An 11,165-nucleotide genomic window follows, 5' to 3' on the forward strand; every position below is an offset into this window, starting at 1 on the left:
AGATACATATACAATGGAATACTACACAGCCATAAAAAAGAATAAAATAATGCCATTTGCAGCAACATGGATAGACCTAGAGATTATCACACTAAGTGAAGTAAGTCGGACAAAGACAAATACCATATGATATCACTTATATGTGGAATCTAAAAAAGGACACAAATGAATTTATTTACAAAACAGAAACAGACTCACAGACATAGAAAACAAACTTACGGTTACCAAAGGAGGGGGGGAAGAAGGATAAATTAGGAGTTTGGGCTTAAAATACACACACTACTATATATAAAATAGATAACCAACAAGGACCTACTGTATAGCACAGGGAAATAATACTCAATATCTTGTAATAACCTATAAGGGAAGAGAATGTAAAAAAAGAATATATATATTTATATATATGTATAACTGAAGCACTTTGCTCTACTTGAAACTAACACAACATTATAAATCAACTATATTTCAATAAAAATTTTAAAATAAAATTAAAATAAAGTGGAGCCAAGTGAGGGAAGAGGGCCCACATTTACTTGCTGGGACTTCCCTTGGGCTGTTTGTCTGGAAAGCAAAATAAAGGCTGAAGGTGGCCCACTGATTTCCTCTCGCTCAGAGAATTCTGCCCGAGTTAGGCTTGGCCGGCTAGCACATAATCTGTAAAGACGGAAGTCCTTCTCTTCCTCGGGAGGACCACAAAGATGCAGTTACTAGCAGCAGGCCGGCCACGCACAGCACAGATGAGGCTTCCCCGGCAGGGTCACCGCCAAATCCTCTTCTGCTCGGCAGAAAGCCAGGCCCAGACTCTCCATCGCCGCCCTCCGTGGCTTTTATCTGGGTGACCGGGCAGGGGGCGAGGAGGGCTGGATTCTGGGTGACTCGTAGAGACTCCCTATGAGAAACGCTCAGTGAGCCCCCCATAGGGTCCTCTAGGAAGACAGCTGGAAGGACTTCCCAGGTCATTCAGTCCAATGGCTGCTTTTACAGAGGAAAACTCAGAGCCCTCAAGGGATTCCGTCCACGGGAACAGGACACCTTGACTCTCCTCCCCAGCTTCCTTTCCCTCCCCCAGTCCTTCCGCCACAGAGGAGGAGGGCCTCTGTCCACCTCGCTGCTCAGACACAGGTCTGGGAATCGTCTTGGTGCTGGCTACGTCCTGTTTCCCACCAGATCTACCCTCCACCCTCCCTACTCCGCTCTCTGCCCATGGGCTGACCTGGAAGGACCACATCAATGGGCAACCTCTGTGGTCTGGTTAGCAGCCAATGGGGCAGCCCCACAGGAGATCACAGGAGGGTGGAGGGAGGGGAAAGAGGTCAGCGGATTCATTCCTCGGCTCTCTGCCTGCAAGGGAGAAATTCAGAACACTGGCCTGGCTTGACCTTCCACTGAAGGTCACTGCTCCCTTCAAGGCATCCCTCTCCTTCAGGGTTCCAGTAACTTCCCCCCTCTCCTTGCCCCTCAGGCCTCCACAGTAACAGCTCCATCCTATCAGCCCAGCACCACCACTGTCGTTCCTCCACAGCCCTGCCTTCGTAGATGGTCCCTCCTGAATTGTCCCCCTATGAGATGGCTATAACCTGTTCCCACCCTGAATGGGACAAGTATTGATTCCTGCTGCTGCTTCCCCCTCCACGTCCCCGTCTACCCTTATCACAGCCCCAGCCTCTTTAGCCTGGACAGCTGCAAGAGCCTCCTGACCACACTCCCACCTTTCCTCCTGGCGCCTTCTCGTCTGCTCTCCCCAGGAGCATACCGAGTTATCCCGTGAAATGTAAGTCAAACTGCATCATGCACCTGCAAATCTTGCAATGGTTTCCACTGCCCCCCAGTAAAATCAAAGCTCTTCCCCTGACTTCTGAGGGCACACCAGATCCGAACTGCTCTCTGCAGCCTCCTCCTGGGCCCTGAGCAGCCATGCAGCTTCCTCTCCTTCCTCCTGCCCCCAGGCGCTTCCCTGCACTGAGACTTCACACGTGCTGTTCCCTCTGCCCAGCATTTGTCTCCTCGCGTGGAAGAGGCCTTCCTTAGCAGGGCACACCCTACATTTTATTCCCCATCCCTGAGCTGTGCTCACGTCCTTCCAGCACTTAACAAATCTGTGATTATGTAATTTTTCGTTGACTTTTAAAATGACTATCTCCCACCCATGAGAGCTCCACATGGGTGGAAGCTAGGTCTGCTTTTCAGACCCCTTCCCTCACCCACAGTGGGTACTCCAGGCACATTTGCCAGATGAACAAGTCAGTGCGTGTTCCAATAAAGGGAAGGATTGTCCTTTAATCTGAGATTTGTGTCCTTACTTTGTTGAGAGGTTGTTAATATTGTCCTTTCTTTCATGAAATGACTGTAAAAATAAATGACAGTTATTAAAAATTTTAAACGGCAACCTTATACAGTTCTCCAAAATATTGTTGAAATTTTATGAGTTTATGACATCCCAGATTAAGCAATATTTCAAGGGTCACAGTGCTGGGCCCTAGAGAGGTGACCTGGGTGATGGAGTCTGAAGTCAGACTCAGGGTCTGAGTTCAAGTCCCCACTCTGTTGCTTGGTAGCTGTAAAACTCTGAGCAAGTTACTTAACCTCTTTGTGCCTCGATTTCCTTACCTGTAAAATAGGGATAATAATAGGATCTACTTCAGAGGATTTTTGTGAGAATTAAATGAATTAATACTTGTGAAGTTCTTAGAACAGTGCCTGGCACTGTTCAATACATGTTGGACAACAAATTTGTTGAGCAAAAATGCTCAGCAAATGTTAGTGCTACCATCATCATCATCATCATCATTATTACCAAACCCAGATCTTCTAAATCCCCTACCAGGGCTCTTTTCTCTTTAAAATGTTATCTCCCAACATTATCTCTTCAAATGTTATCTGACCACCCCTAAATGTCAAGCCAAAATTCAGCACTTGGAAAACTATCCTAGTCCAGCCAACCAGATTTTCTGGATAGCTAAGCACCAACCTTGGTAACATGTGCTTCTAACATATGTTATTTCTTTCCTACTTTTTAACTAATTTTGATGAAATGAGTATCATTATGGAAATGCATGGTGCTGTGGATCCCAGAAACACCACAAGAAAAACTCCATAGGTCTGAGGCTCTGCAGCCCAGGTGGAGGCTCCACTCTGTCCCCCCAAAGCACTCAACACCCTGAGCTCCGCTCTCCTTGTCTGAAGAGTGGGAAGGTCATAGACACTGAGAGGTCACTGTGGTCCTAATGAGTCATGTGCACACACCGCAAGCTCCTAAAACACTCCTTTTCTTTCTTATTTTTTGGTTAATAATACTGTAATTCGCCCAGGAGAACGCCTTACTGTAGGTCTCCAGGCAGAATTCTCTCTTCCTCAAGATCTGCTAAACACCCAAGCCCCTGCCTAGAAGAGAGTGGGGTTAACGCCTCAGGGGGAACCGACTCCTCACACTCGGTACAGAGGGAATTCCTTCCTGGTGGTGTTCACGTGACCGACAGAGCAAGTCACCCGCAGGCTGCTCCTGAAGCAGGACAGGCTTTTGAAGCTGTGATATTTCTGAATTTGGCCTTGGACAAAGACACCATATTTCCTCACAGCCATTCACACCCTGACTCAAGCAATTTTAACTGAATTCTATTTCCTTTCAACCCAAGGCCATTTGAAGATGCAAAAACCATATTTGTGAATGAATTCTAGCATTTGATTTGCAGAGTCAATTCCACTGAACTCCATGCTTTATCCCAGGTACATTTCAAGTTTCTAAGGCTCAGAACCATTTTCCCCACCCTCAACAATATCACACACCCACCTCCCAAATACACAAATGTATATAGGTTATATAGCCAACAGCTCATGTTAAAGGGGACCCATATTAAGTAATATTGTTACATAGATATTAATAAGGCTAAGATAAAAGATGAGAAAATAGAAGAGAGTCTTTAAATCTTTTTAATGTTGTTTGTTATGCAGAAATTGGGAACCAAATCAATGAATTTTCTGACTACAGAGTCAACAAAATTATCTGAATTCTAAACAAATCCTGGAGTATACTTACAAATAAATAGCATAGAGAAAAGACGAAAGCATAAACTAAGGACCGGAAGTGAAACCAGATTCAGAAATATTATTCTTGCATTTGAGATTAAAAGAAATATACATACATCTATAATTCTACAACTTCCACAAAGCCTAATTTCATTTGTAAAATACACCAGGGAATCCTGGCAAGTTTCTGTGGAATCATGCAACTAGGTGTGTCTTTTAATTAAACGAACATCTAGCAATCCACAAATATGAATTAAGCATCACCAATTAGTTAGCACTGTGGAGGATTTAGGTCTCTATCCCCCACAGAGTAAGCAATTTGCGAAACTTTACCCTACAACGCATGAAAACCAGGGCCCCAGCTACCAATTTTAACGACATTCTATTCTGCAGGGGTTCATCTTCATTCTCTCCAAAAGTGTATCAAGGTCCTGCTGTGTTTCAATGGAACCAAACAGCTAAGGCTCTGAAAGACACCATTTCAGAAGAAAAAGGGGTGAGCTTATCTCTGAATAATCACTCTATTAGCATGAATCTGAACTGTGATATTTGGTCACTTTGTTTCAGTTTACAACCACCTTTGCAAGTGATAAGATTTAAATTGATTGATGGGGAGAGGGTGGGAAAGGAAAACAACACACACACAATAAACACACACACACACACACATAACATGTGCACACATCACAGGATCCAAGTTCAACAAGCAGAGGTGAATGCAGAACTGGTCTAAGCTGAATGTACGCACAAAAGACTCCTTTCCTTCCTTCCTTCCTTCCTTCCTTCCTCCCCTCCTCCCTTCCTCCCTTCCTTCCTTCCTGTCCTACCTTTTTTATTCCATCAACAAGGCCAGGTGACAGTGGGAACACCTCATATTCACCCTGCTTCAAGTAACAAGGGGGCAGATTGTGAGAGAACACAAGTGATGTGAGTTTCCAAGGTCCAGTCCAGTCCTTCCTGTATCAGCGCCAGTCCCATTTCAAAGTTTCACTTCCTAGGTCATCCCAAATTTGTAATTCATCCATAACACAGACCCCTAACTATTTCTTGAGCCATTCCTGGAAATCCAGAGATGAAAAAGGCCCAGCCTCTGTGTGTTCTCAAGTCCTCATGGGATGGGCAGCCCAGTGGGAGAAAAAGCACTCTGGGATCAATGTGGGATTGCAGTTTGCTTGCATGCTCTGTTCCATGTGCCTGAAGTTTTCTAGGGGATTCCCCCCCTTCACCAGTTACCCCTCCATGAAGAGCTGCCTCTCCTAACTAGACAGGTGCACCATTCACCACAGGAAGCCTAGGCATCCCTTCCCATCGACAGGGCAGGTCTCAAGTAAGATCCTTGAGCCCTGCAAGGCTTGTTTCTCCCCGTGGATCACACAAAACACAGTCCCCAAGCCTCCATTGTGTCTGTTACCTTGGGGCTGCTTGCTTCCTACAAACTTCTCTTCCTCTCTTCCTGAAAATACCACGGGTTTCTCAACTGAAGTATATTAAAACTAATTCCATTTTAACATATTCTAGAGCCCTTCACAGCATGCCTTAAATTAAGCAGGAACACTCTGGTCTCCAGATGACAGCCTCTCAGGCAAACCTCTCTTCATTCCCAGGACTCCAGCAAACAGCCCCCTCTCGGTCTCCCCAGCCCACTGCTCCCTGTCCAACAAATCTGGTTTCCCCCACTTGGAAACGTACATCTGACAGGTTTTACATCCTTCAGACCAAGGATGTAAAATCCTTCACCTCCATGTGAAATCTCTACTTTTATTTCCTTTTCTGACTTGTATTTGAAGAACATCTGGGCCTTTTATTCAGCTTTTAGAAAAATTAGGGAAGCTCACAGCCCAAGTAGTTACTTGGTAAAGGTAAAAGGTAAAATTAACTACAATAGCAAACTCTCACATAGCCCTGATTATGTGCCTGGTAGAGTTCCAAGTGCTTTATCTATACTAACCACTAAATCTCACCACAGCCCTATAAGGCAGTCTTATTTCTTACCCCCATTTTACAGGTAATGAAAGTGAGACCCAAAGAAGTTGCATGAAATTAACTTGCCTAGAGTCATCCAATTAATAATTGGCAGAGCAGGGATTTGAACCTTTGTCATCCATCTCAGCGGTGCTGCTCACCAGGAAGGGAACACTGTTGGCATGACAACAAAGGTACTTCCGTCCCCGCTTAAATGCAGCATTAACTCTATGAACACCCCGCAAGCCCTGTAGATAAGCTGCCTTGGTATAAATTTACATGTCACCTTCAGGAAGAGCAGGGCTTGCCTGGGTGAGGAGAAGGAAGAAGAGAGGAGACTTCTGCCCTTGAAAGATTCTATTTTAATTCTTTAAAAAAACCACTGAACAGACCCAGCCCTGGATTTCAAGATCAGTTTTCAAGGTCTCCAGGCATGAGGCAGTCATCTGAAAAGGGAAGCATGACAGGAGTCTGACCTCTGCGTGGCCTCCTTGTTCTCAAGGTGCTGCTTTCAGATCCGAAAGTGAACAGGAAAGCCGAGGAGCCAAAATCTCCCTAATCTCGGATCAGGTATCAATACCATTAGGCATTGGAAGCTTGTGACAGCAGAAGATGTCACACTCTCAAGTGCTAACACGGCAGCATTTATCTAAGTTTACTGATAAACAATCTAAGACATAAAAGGTCAATTAACTATTTCTAGAAGTTCTATATAAGACTCAGAAACTTGCTTGTTATCCTAGCCTAACTTCCTGGAAACACTGAATCACAGCATCACACAGTGCAAGTCCATCAAACCCAAGTCCCTTTGGAGAAAGGAGCTGGCTGTAGCAAAGGCCCTGACAGGTAGAGGACACTCATTAAGATGGTGATGACAATGATGATGATGGAGAAGATGGTGGTAGCCATGATCACAAGAGCAAGCATTGGTGGCACATCTCATATGGGTCAGGGACTGTGCTGAGGACTCTTCCTGCACTGTCTTAATCTTCACAGGAACCGTGAGAGGCAGATACCAACACAACACCCATTTTAAAGACAAGGAATTTGATGAGAGAGGCCAAGTATCTGGGTCAAGGTGTCATGATTGTGGTCACGATATGAACTGGGGCCAATCTGACTCTCCAATTTCACATTCTTATCTAATGCTCGACTGTCTCTTCCTATAAGGAAACCTTAGTATAGAAAGTTCTGGAAACAGGGTATGCTGATTACTCACATTTTCTGGTAAATATATGTGCAATCAGTTCTAAATATTCATTTGAAAAATGTTCCACAATGTTCATGGTCCTCTTTCCTGTCTTAGTAAGTATAGTATACTAAATATAAATCTACTTGTACTTTATTAATAGATATATTCAGGGCTATCTCTTAGCTATTTGCCATAACAATTAGGTCTGATTGTAGAGTATTTCAGATATAGGCAAAAGAATTAGACACAGCCCAGTATATATATATATATGTATGTATGTATGTGTGTGTATATGTGTGTATATATATATATATATATATATATATATATATATATATATATATAAAATATATAGAGCAACAAGCTGATCTGCTGTGACAGAGACAAACAAAATGGTGGCACCAAATGGGAGCCGCTGGGTCAGGGCCCAACTGGGGCTCTCGCCGCTGCTGCTGCTGCTGACCATGGCCCTGACTGGAGGCTCAGGGACCACTTCGGCTGAAGCGTTTGACTCGGTCTTGGGTGATACGGCGTCTTGTCACCGGGCCTGCCAGTTGACCTACCCCTCTCACACTTACTCCAAGGAAGAGGAGTTGTATGCATGTCAGAGGGGTTGCAGGCTGTTTTCAATTTGTCAATTTGTGGATGATGGAATTGATTTAAATTGAACCAAATTGGAATGTGAATCTACATGTACAGAAGCATATTCCCAATCTGATGAGCAATATGTTTGCCACCCTGGGTGCCAGAATCAGCTGCCATTTGCTGAATTGAGACAAGAACAACTCCTGTCCCTGATGCCAAAAATGCATCTAGTCTTCCCTCTAACTCTGGTAAGGTCATTCTGGAGTGACATGATGGACGGTTCACAGAGCTTCTTAACCTCTTCATGGGCTTTTTATCTTCAAGCTGATGATGGAAAAAGAGTTATATTCCAGTCTAAGCCAGAAATCCAGTATGCACCACAGTTGGAGCAGGAGCCTACAGATTTGAAAGAACCGTCGCTAAGCAAAAGGTCCTATCTGCAAGTGAGAAGTTCACAAGCACACAGGAACTATCTTGAAGATGGAGAAAGTGATGGCTTTTTAAGATGTCTCTCCTAACTCCGGGTGGATTTTAACTATGACTCTTGTCCTCTCCGTGATGGTATTGCTCTGGCTTTGTTGTGTAACTGTTGCTACAGCTGTGGAGCAGTACGTTCCCTCTGAGAAGCTGAGTATCTACGGTGACTTGGAATTTGTGAGTGAACGAAAGCTAAACAGATATCCAGCTTCTTCTCTTGTGGTTGTTAGATCTAAAGGTGAAGATCATGAAGAAGCAGGGCCTCTACCTGCAAAAGTGAATCTTGCTCATTCAGAAATTTAAGCTTTTTTTTTTTTTAAAGAAAAGTGTATACACATCTAAATTTCCATTCCTCATAGTGCTTTTTAAAATGATTTCATTGGCTATAGGGCTTAAAAATCACTATTAAAATCACTATTAAATGCAAATAAAGTTACCCAAATCTGTGAAGACTGTATTTGCTGTAACTTTACCTCTAATTTTTTTCTAGTAATTTAAGAGATGGATATTTGGGATTGTATTTTTATTTTACTAATATCTGTAGCTTTTTTTTTTTTTTTTTTTTTTTTGCGGTACGTGGGCCTCTCACTGCTGTGGCCTCTCCCGTTGCGGAGCACAGGCTCCGGATGCGCAGGCTCAGCAGCCGTGGCTCACGGGCCCAGCCACTCCGTGGCATGTGGGATCTTCCCGGACTGCGGCCCGAACCCGTGTCCCCTGCATCGGCAGGGGGACTCTCAACCACTGCGCCACCAGGGGAGCCCTGTAGCTATTTTAATTATTATTTGCATTGTTTTTGTTTGTTTCCTTTCTTAGCCAAATTCTATGAGCTGATCATTATTCTTCCCCACCTCCTACCATGTCAATCACCTTAGTTAATAAGTTGAATACTCAGTAGGATATGATACTCTTGCTCAGAAATGACCCGCAACCTGTAATTTGAAATTTAGTAGAAAATGCCCTTTAACACACTGCATTTTCAGTTGTATTGAACTGAAATCATTAAAATTTTATTTGAATAATTATGTGCTGAAATTTGAGTTAATATACTCCTGATTTTCCAGATCTTCCCTTTCACCCCTACCCAACCCAGAAAATAATCAGAAAATGTTCTATGTCTATTTATTGCTATATGATGATCAGGGAGCAAACTAAAGCAAAAATGATTCTCTCACACACAAAAATAATAATAAAATTAAATTAAATATATACACACGGTCCCTGACTTACAATGGTTCGACTTATGATTTTTTGACTTTACAATGGTGCAAAAGCAATACGCATTCGGTAGGAACCATAGGTCAACTTTTGAATTCTGATCTTTTCCCGGAGCTAGCAATATGCTGTCCTTTCCTCTCCTGATGCTGGGTGGTGGCAGCAGCCACAGCTCCCACTCAGCCATGCGATCACAAGGGTAAAAAAGCGATACACTGACAACCATTCTGTACCCAGACAACCATTCTATTTTTCACTCTTGGTACAGTATTCAATCAATTACATGAGATATTAACACTTTAGTATAAAGTAGACTATATATTAGATGATTTTGCCCAACTGTAGACTAATGTGAGGGTTCTGAGCACATTTAAGGTAGGCTAGGCTAAGCTATGATGTTCAGTAGGGTAGGCGTATTAAATATATTTTCAGCTTACAATATTTTCACCTTATGATGGGTTTATCAGGATGAAAGCCCATTGTGAGTCAAGAAAGATCTGTATACTAGTAGATGTAATATATATTTTAAACATTTTTTTCATATATTATATATTTTTTAGAATTTATATTACATCTTATTTTTTATAATGTATATTATATCTTTTTTTTTTTTTTTTTTTGCTGTACGCGGGCCTCTCACTGTTGTGGCCTCTCCCGTTGCGGAGCACAGGCTCCGGACGCGCAGGCTCAGCGGCCATGGCTCACGGGCCCAGCCGCTCCGCGGCATATGGGATCCTCCCAGACCGGGGCACGAACCCGTATCCCCTGCATCGGCAGGCGGACTCTCAACCACTGCGCCACCAGGGAGGCCCTATTATATCTTTTTTTTATAACTTATATCTTATTTTTTTAATATACCACTTTCAGAGCATCCCCAAGGCATGCTCTGAAAGTGGGACGTTAAAAAATAAGATCTAAGAAAATTAATTTCACTATTTGCCTTTTTCTTATAAAAGTTCAATCCAAATTATTTTGGTTGATAACTGCAGTGTAGTGTATCAATGACTGCCCATACATGGTGTGTCTACAGCATGAGGAGTGCTGAGAAACAGGAAGAGGAGCAAATGAAAACTTAAAAACAACAAAACCCAGCATAAAAACTAAAATGACCAGCCCCCTAATTCTAAGGAAAGTCCAGTTTCTCATAAGGGGCAGTCAATGTATTTTTATCTGTGGCTTAATGTTTTTGCAGACACATTAAATCATAAAAATCCAAGAAACCATATCTCACCCCCAAACCACATAATATATTTTAAGGAATGTGTCCCTTTTCTAAGAAACTGCTTGATTCGCAGGAAGTGGCAAAGTGGCAGGTGTGTTCCCAGGATCAGCCAAAGAAACCAAATAAACGTTCCACTGGACAAACCTGTTTCTCTCAGATAAACAGCTGCCTGCTGCCTTACAGGGGGAAAAGGAACCACAGGACTGTCTGCATGATTCCCTGGCACTTCTGTTTTTCTGCTTAAATTGAAAAGGAAGATGGCAGTCTACACCTATGCAGATACTGCCATGCAGCCAGGCCAATCCCAGGCCCTGCGTGGGCTGGGGGTTTCAAAGCCACAGCTCTGGATGGGGGCCTCACGGGTCTTCTGTGCTTTAGGTAGGCATGGAAGAGGATGGCTAAACTAGGAGTTGCAGGAGAAGCAGATTTCACTTGAAAAAGAGATCATTATGCAATTAGCTGTATTACACAATAGCTAGGCTCAGGAGGAGT

At 43.3% G+C, this 11,165-nt stretch overlaps 1 pseudogene across 1 annotated transcript; it reads left to right on the top strand.

Annotated features, from left to right (window-relative positions):
• The first annotated feature begins 7,569 nt into the window (after nucleotides 1-7,569).
• Nucleotides 7,570-9,197, top strand: LOC309800540 (transmembrane protein 59-like; annotated as a pseudogene). Its single transcript has one exon. The product of its transcript is annotated as a transmembrane protein 59-like (transcript).
• Nucleotides 9,198-11,165: the final 1,968 nt, after the last annotated feature.

Source organism: Mesoplodon mirus (genome assembly GCF_964341445.2).
Source record: "Mesoplodon mirus genome assembly, chromosome: 3".
NCBI classification, from domain to species: Eukaryota; Metazoa; Chordata; class Mammalia; order Artiodactyla; family Ziphiidae; genus Mesoplodon; species Mesoplodon mirus.